Source organism: Elgaria multicarinata, chromosome 5, assembly GCF_023053635.1.
Source record: "Elgaria multicarinata webbii isolate HBS135686 ecotype San Diego chromosome 5, rElgMul1.1.pri, whole genome shotgun sequence".
Lineage (NCBI taxonomy): Eukaryota > Metazoa > Chordata > Lepidosauria > Squamata > Anguidae > Elgaria > Elgaria multicarinata.
In genome coordinates this window covers 38,161,513-38,167,512 of record NC_086175.1, presented here as the reverse complement: position 1 = coordinate 38,167,512, position 6,000 = coordinate 38,161,513, and positions in this window count along the sequence as shown.

The window sequence follows — 6,000 nt, the reverse complement described above, 5'->3', positions numbered from 1 at the left end:
AAGAGGAGGGATTGTAAATTCTCCCCCATCCCTTTCTCTCCATCTCTCCCCTAAAAATAAACATGTTTGTAGTGGGGTAATATTGAAGGAGCGGAGGAATTAGAAGTACTGATCAGCCTGGTCATATTCTACAAATTCAGATGTCCTCATTGCTGGTCATGTGTAGGCACTAACCTGGTAGGAGGGAAGTAAGTAAGTGAAACCAACTTCAAATTCAACAGACTGCTGAGGTTTTCCCAGAGTTTGTGAGGGGAGAAGTGTCCCGCTCTGTCAGTCCCAAGCCCATAAACAATAATGATTAGGGAGGGGGAGGGAGAATGGGCACGGCCAGCAAAGCTGAATCTGTTATGCCAATGCCACACGTAAAAAGGCTATCAAGGTTCTGGAGTGATGTTTATCGGAGGCACTACCCACCAGTATACAAATATAAACCGGAAAGTACCAATATAACTGAGGATGCTGTATATGGCCAGCGCACGATCAGGAATAATTTTTAAAAAGTGTCACAGTGGTGTGTTAAACAGGTAGTGTAGAAAACCCCTAAGAGACCAAAGACTTGGCCAGAGACATTTGCAAAAATGCTACAACGCCTCCATTATATTTACCTGGGGGTGGGAATGGGTGGGGATGATAGACAGGAGGGAGGTCCACACACACAAACCACACCAAATTCATTGAAAGAATGCATGAGGAGAATCATCGGTCTGCACAGACAAGTCCCCATCACCACTCTACTCTGCTGCTATATTCCCCAACCATTGTGAGCTGTGGCAGAAATATTTCCCTGCCATCCATGTGTTCAGAGAGGATGGAAAAGGTCTCTCCGCATGTACTGATGCAGGTGTGGAGGGCTCGTCTGCACAAGGAGGAACTCGGGGACAATTAGGGTTTTCCTGTTATGGAGGAGCTGTACGTGCATTCATTAGTACTCTTAGAGAGCCCTTTTCCTTGCCATCAGGATGCATGTGTGGCAGGGAAGCATTTCGGTTGCAGGCAACAGCAGGTGGTGGCATGGCTGCTCTGCATGGCAAAGGTGAGCTAGTAGCTGTCTTCACGGCACCTGGTTGGTGCCACCCAACCCCCGTGCTATCGCTGGTGCAAATTGTCTTTATGGGGGGAGGCAGTGCGGGATTTCTGCAATCCTATACCAACTTAAGCCTATGCGGCAGGGTCTTGCTATTTACTGTTTTACTCTGTACAGCACCATGTACATTGATGGTGCTATATAAATACATCATCATCATCATCATCATCATCATCATCATCATCATCATCATCACAGAACTTAGTGGGACTTACTTCTGAGTAAGAGTTTATAGGATTGCACTGTTAATGGCCAAAATGCATCTTTTTTGCAGATGACAAATATAAACAGTTTATTTTTAAAATGTTCTTCATTTACCATATTTGCTTTGGTTTCATATAGCTGTGAATTTGTTATTGTCCAGGTTTCCAAAAATACATATTTTCCTTAGCCAGTCTCCCCCTTAACAACATTAAGGTATTATTAATGCAGAAAAGTGAGATACCTTTTTACTTAGTAGGATTTCATAAATTTGACTCTCAAGTTTCAGAGCACCTTAAAGCTAGGATAATTCACACACAAATAACTGAGATGTACCTAAATCACTGAATAATTAGGGAGCAATTTTCCTTAGGTCGTTTCTGTTTGGTAATAGTCCATGTGTATCCAGTGAAGTTCCCACTGGCTTTAATTGGAATATTATGTAAATACTAGGGATAAGCTCCATTGAATTCAACAGGAATTACTTCTGAATAAGGGAAAGGAAAGGAACCTCTCGTGCAAGCACTGAGTCATTACTGACTCTTGGAGGGACGCCAGCTTTCGCTGACGTTTTCTTGGCAGGCCTTATAGCGGGGTGGTTTGCTGTTGCCTTCCCTGGCCGTTATTACCTTTCCCCCAGCTAACAGGGTACTCATTTTACCAACCTCGGGAGGATGGAAGGCTGAGTCGACCCGAGTTGGCTGCCTGAAACCAGCTTGCGCTGGGATCGAACTCAGGCCGTGGGGAGAGTTTCAGTTGCAGAAACTGCTGCTTTACCGCTCTGAGCCATCCAGATACTTTCCCAGTATGAGGCTTCTGAGTAAACTTGTTTTGAATTGCACCATTATGACAGAGTTACAGAAGCCAAACATTGACAAGACTGCTAAACCATGTACGGTGGCCCAACAGGGTCTCAATTAATCTTCTTGTTTTTCCTGCTTGCAAGAAGAGAGAGATTGGCATGCACCTGGAAGGGGACAATAATGGTTGGTGGGATGGTCTTGATGTGGTGGGTTACAAATGGTGCCTCCTTGAGTTATTCCTTGATCTTTTCCTCCATATCTTCTGTTCCTCCTCATTCCATCCCGCTCCCCTTTCTTCATGAATCTCATTATTTTATCTGCAGTAGGCTTCTGGCATTACTCCACAGAGGGCCCAACATGACTGTGATTTTCGGTGACCCGGAATGCAAGACCCACAAGCAAAAATGCAATGATTATTATTCTCACAGATGTATTTGTGAAAGCAAGATTTCTGGCTCTCTTTGGTGTATTATTTTCTCAGCTGGCTCATCACGTATTTCCAAAAGAGAAGGGAAATACCCTTATCTTGTGAGGGATTACTCAGGGGTAACAGTATATTATTTTAAGGAAAGACAGCTAAGTTGCACTACCAATGTGAAGCAAATCTTACAAAGTGTGATCAGAATTTACTTCCTGTCCTCAGGTGTTTTGCCAATAACTTATTGATGCTGCTTAACTTAATGCTGTTTGTCTAAGCGGTGAGCCAACACTCCCCTCATTTTTAATAAACTTTTGTTGCAAATCAAATGGATTACATGTGTTTATTAGCTGCCCCCCTTCAGAACGTTGCTACTTTAAAAAGAGGAAGCAAAACATACTTTGGTCCCAGCAGTGTTTGAATTAGCCCAGATTAGGAACGCATCCAAATTGGTAGCTCTGCCATGAATCCTGATTAGCTGGCAACCTACCAAGCAGAAGTTATGAGAAATCCTCTGTTTTTGATGCTTCCCTTGTCCACAGTCGGAATGCATCAAATAGATTTTCTTCTTGATAATATGCAGAGTTTTACCAAGGTGAGAGAATGGATGTACGTATATCAGGGCTAGTTTTACCATTAGATCCAGGGAAGCAGCCACCACACCATTAGGTCCAGTGAAGTGGCCACCATTCCTCAGGGGGCAGATGCTGGAGGGATAGCAGCCCATCTCCCGCCATGCTCCGAGCCAGTTGCTAATCTGGCTGAGCAGGCTATCTCACCTAATCACCATCTCCCAGCATGGCCCAGACAGTACTGCTGTGAGAGACCCCTGATTTAGCAAGCAAGCAGAGAAGCAGCCAGTCCGGGTCACACATTCTGGGTGTCATCATGCATGCTGATACATTGTTCTGTTCATATGATACGTGCTGTGCCGCTGCTGTATTGCAGCATTTGAGCAGAGAGCAAGAATGGGGCCAGGCAAAGCAGTGATAAAGCATTGACGAAATGCCAGAGGACAGAGCTGTGCGTGTGCCATATGGCGAGTCCGGAGTCAGCTACACTGCTGCCCTCAAGTGCTGTGGAGGACACTGCCTTGTCATCAGTAAGATTCAGCTTCCAGTCCAATCAAGTGCCATCTTGTCTTCACCCCAGGCAAGAAAATGTACAAGATGGCAACTAAGAGAGCCAGTGTGGTGTAGTGGCTAAAGTGTTGGACTGGGAGTTGGGAGATTCAGGTTCTAGTCCCCACTTGGCCATGGAAACTCACTGGGTGACTTTGGGCCGGTTACAGACTCTCAGCCCAACCTACCTCACATAAATTTATTTATTTATTTATTTATTTATTTATTTATATAGCAAATGGAGAGGAGGAGGATTATGTATGCCACCTTGGGTTCCTTAACCGGAAAAAAGGTGGGATATAAATGCAATAATACATAAATAAATAAAAATAAACTAGGATGCCAAGGAAAATATTACTGAGCATTACTAGGTTTTGCTACAGACACCATGGGTAAAACTGAGATTACTGTCCAGCATTCTTAGAATTTCACAGACTGTATTTACCCATAGTCTTCTTCAATTCTCATCAAATTGACTGTTGTTCCTGTAGTCCTCCTGCCCCTAGGGTGCAGTTTCATGCTGTGCTATTAGTAAGCAGTAGGACATGATTCTATACCCTGACAAGTCCCCAAGGGAGCTCACCAACCTCACCTGTAACCTTCTCAGCTCTCCACACTGAACTGTTCTCTTCCCCCTTCACCAGGGATTTTTTTTTTTAAAAAAAATTGCACTGGGCACAGAAATACCAAAATACGGCTGTGAAACCTTGTACCCATAGTATTCCTGACAGATGCTGCACAAATTTGTTTTAGATGAAGATGCTCCCAGTGTTTCTACGGCCAAAGTTTGGCATGGTTTGCACTTGCCAATAGCCCCTATGTGTGAGTGGCTTGAGAATGCATAGGGCCTCGTATCTGGACTGGGCTACATTCACATGAAAGTGTCATTTGTGCAACCCAGTGTCTCCAGGCCCTAGAGTCATGCAATAGACACAAACATAAATAGTAAAGGCTGACGGCACTATGCGCTCCCTAGCACTGTGGATGGACCACTGGCAAGTGAGAATTGATGCCAGAAGTGGTAAACATGGTGTGTTTTATTGGATCAAATAGTTTCCCAAGGTTTCAAGCAAACATATTGCAAGTGTTCTTACATGTCCGGTTTTAACTGTTGATCAGCTGGCCTCTCTGGTAACAAAGGGGCAGCCAGTTCTGCTGGTCCTGGTGTGTGGGCACCCAGCCCACCACACATGGCATGCATGCTGCCCCTATTGTTGGGGGCCATGATATAGCTCTTCTGGGGGCAAGCCCCAAAATGTGTGGTAACGCTGGTTTCTGAAAGGGGCATGAGTTTGCACCAGGACCAGCAGTCCTGGCCACCCGCACCAGGACATGATTGGATCCTGCCCAATGGAACTCATATCAATATGTGTCATAAAAACTTTAGGACTTTCACTATGGAGGATGACAGGGGTACCAATAGCTACAGGCCCAAGACATGGATGTTACAGCACTGTTGTAGGGTAATTGTAATTGCATTGGCTTATTAAGTTGAGATAAATTAAGGCTATCTTAGCTTAACTTAATACACTAAGATATGAAGAAACCTTTTGTCTTCACACATAGCCTCTTTGTTCCTCCCTTCATGGCACAAACAATCAAACCAGGAAGCATCTAATAAACCAACATTTCCCACTACGTCCAAACCAGGAAATGATGCTTACAAGCTTTGGAACAAGCCAGGATATTAAACCATAGTTTGAATATTGTTTGGTTTAATAACCTAGTTTGTTCCAAATTTATTAGCCATAATTTACTGGTTCGGACAAATTGGGAAATTATGTTATATAGAAACTTATAATCACCAAAATGTCCACATATACCATGTCTCTTAGTGCCTAACACAGGTTGGGCATCTATGGAAATAATTTATAGTCAGTTTTAAAATTAGCCAAATTCAGATATGTGTGGGATGCACAAATAACTGTATCCACCTTGTGATACATTTATTCTCTTTATTCTCTGAAGCTGAGAATTCTACTACTTGTTCATCTATCACTTTTTCTGTTTTCCTACACAGTGTGCAGTAAATTCAATAATTTATTATGGCAGTATTTCTAAGACACAGCAAGTTCATCATTTCATTCACCTGCAAATGATCATTCAGAGGACGAAATACCTGAGAGATATGAGCTAAGGCTCACTGTAACAAATGGTGTTCAAGAACAGAACATAAATCATGTTTTTAGGCTAAAAATGTTCAGTGGTGAGTCTAAACATCATATATCCTGAGGTGGAGAAAATGTTGTCAAAAACCACAATTTGAAGTGTATGCACAAAATATTTTTACATCAATCTCTTTAGAGGATTTTGTGAAAGAGTCATCATTTCCACAGGCCAGAATCATGCCTGCATCTGCAACCTAGTTAAACT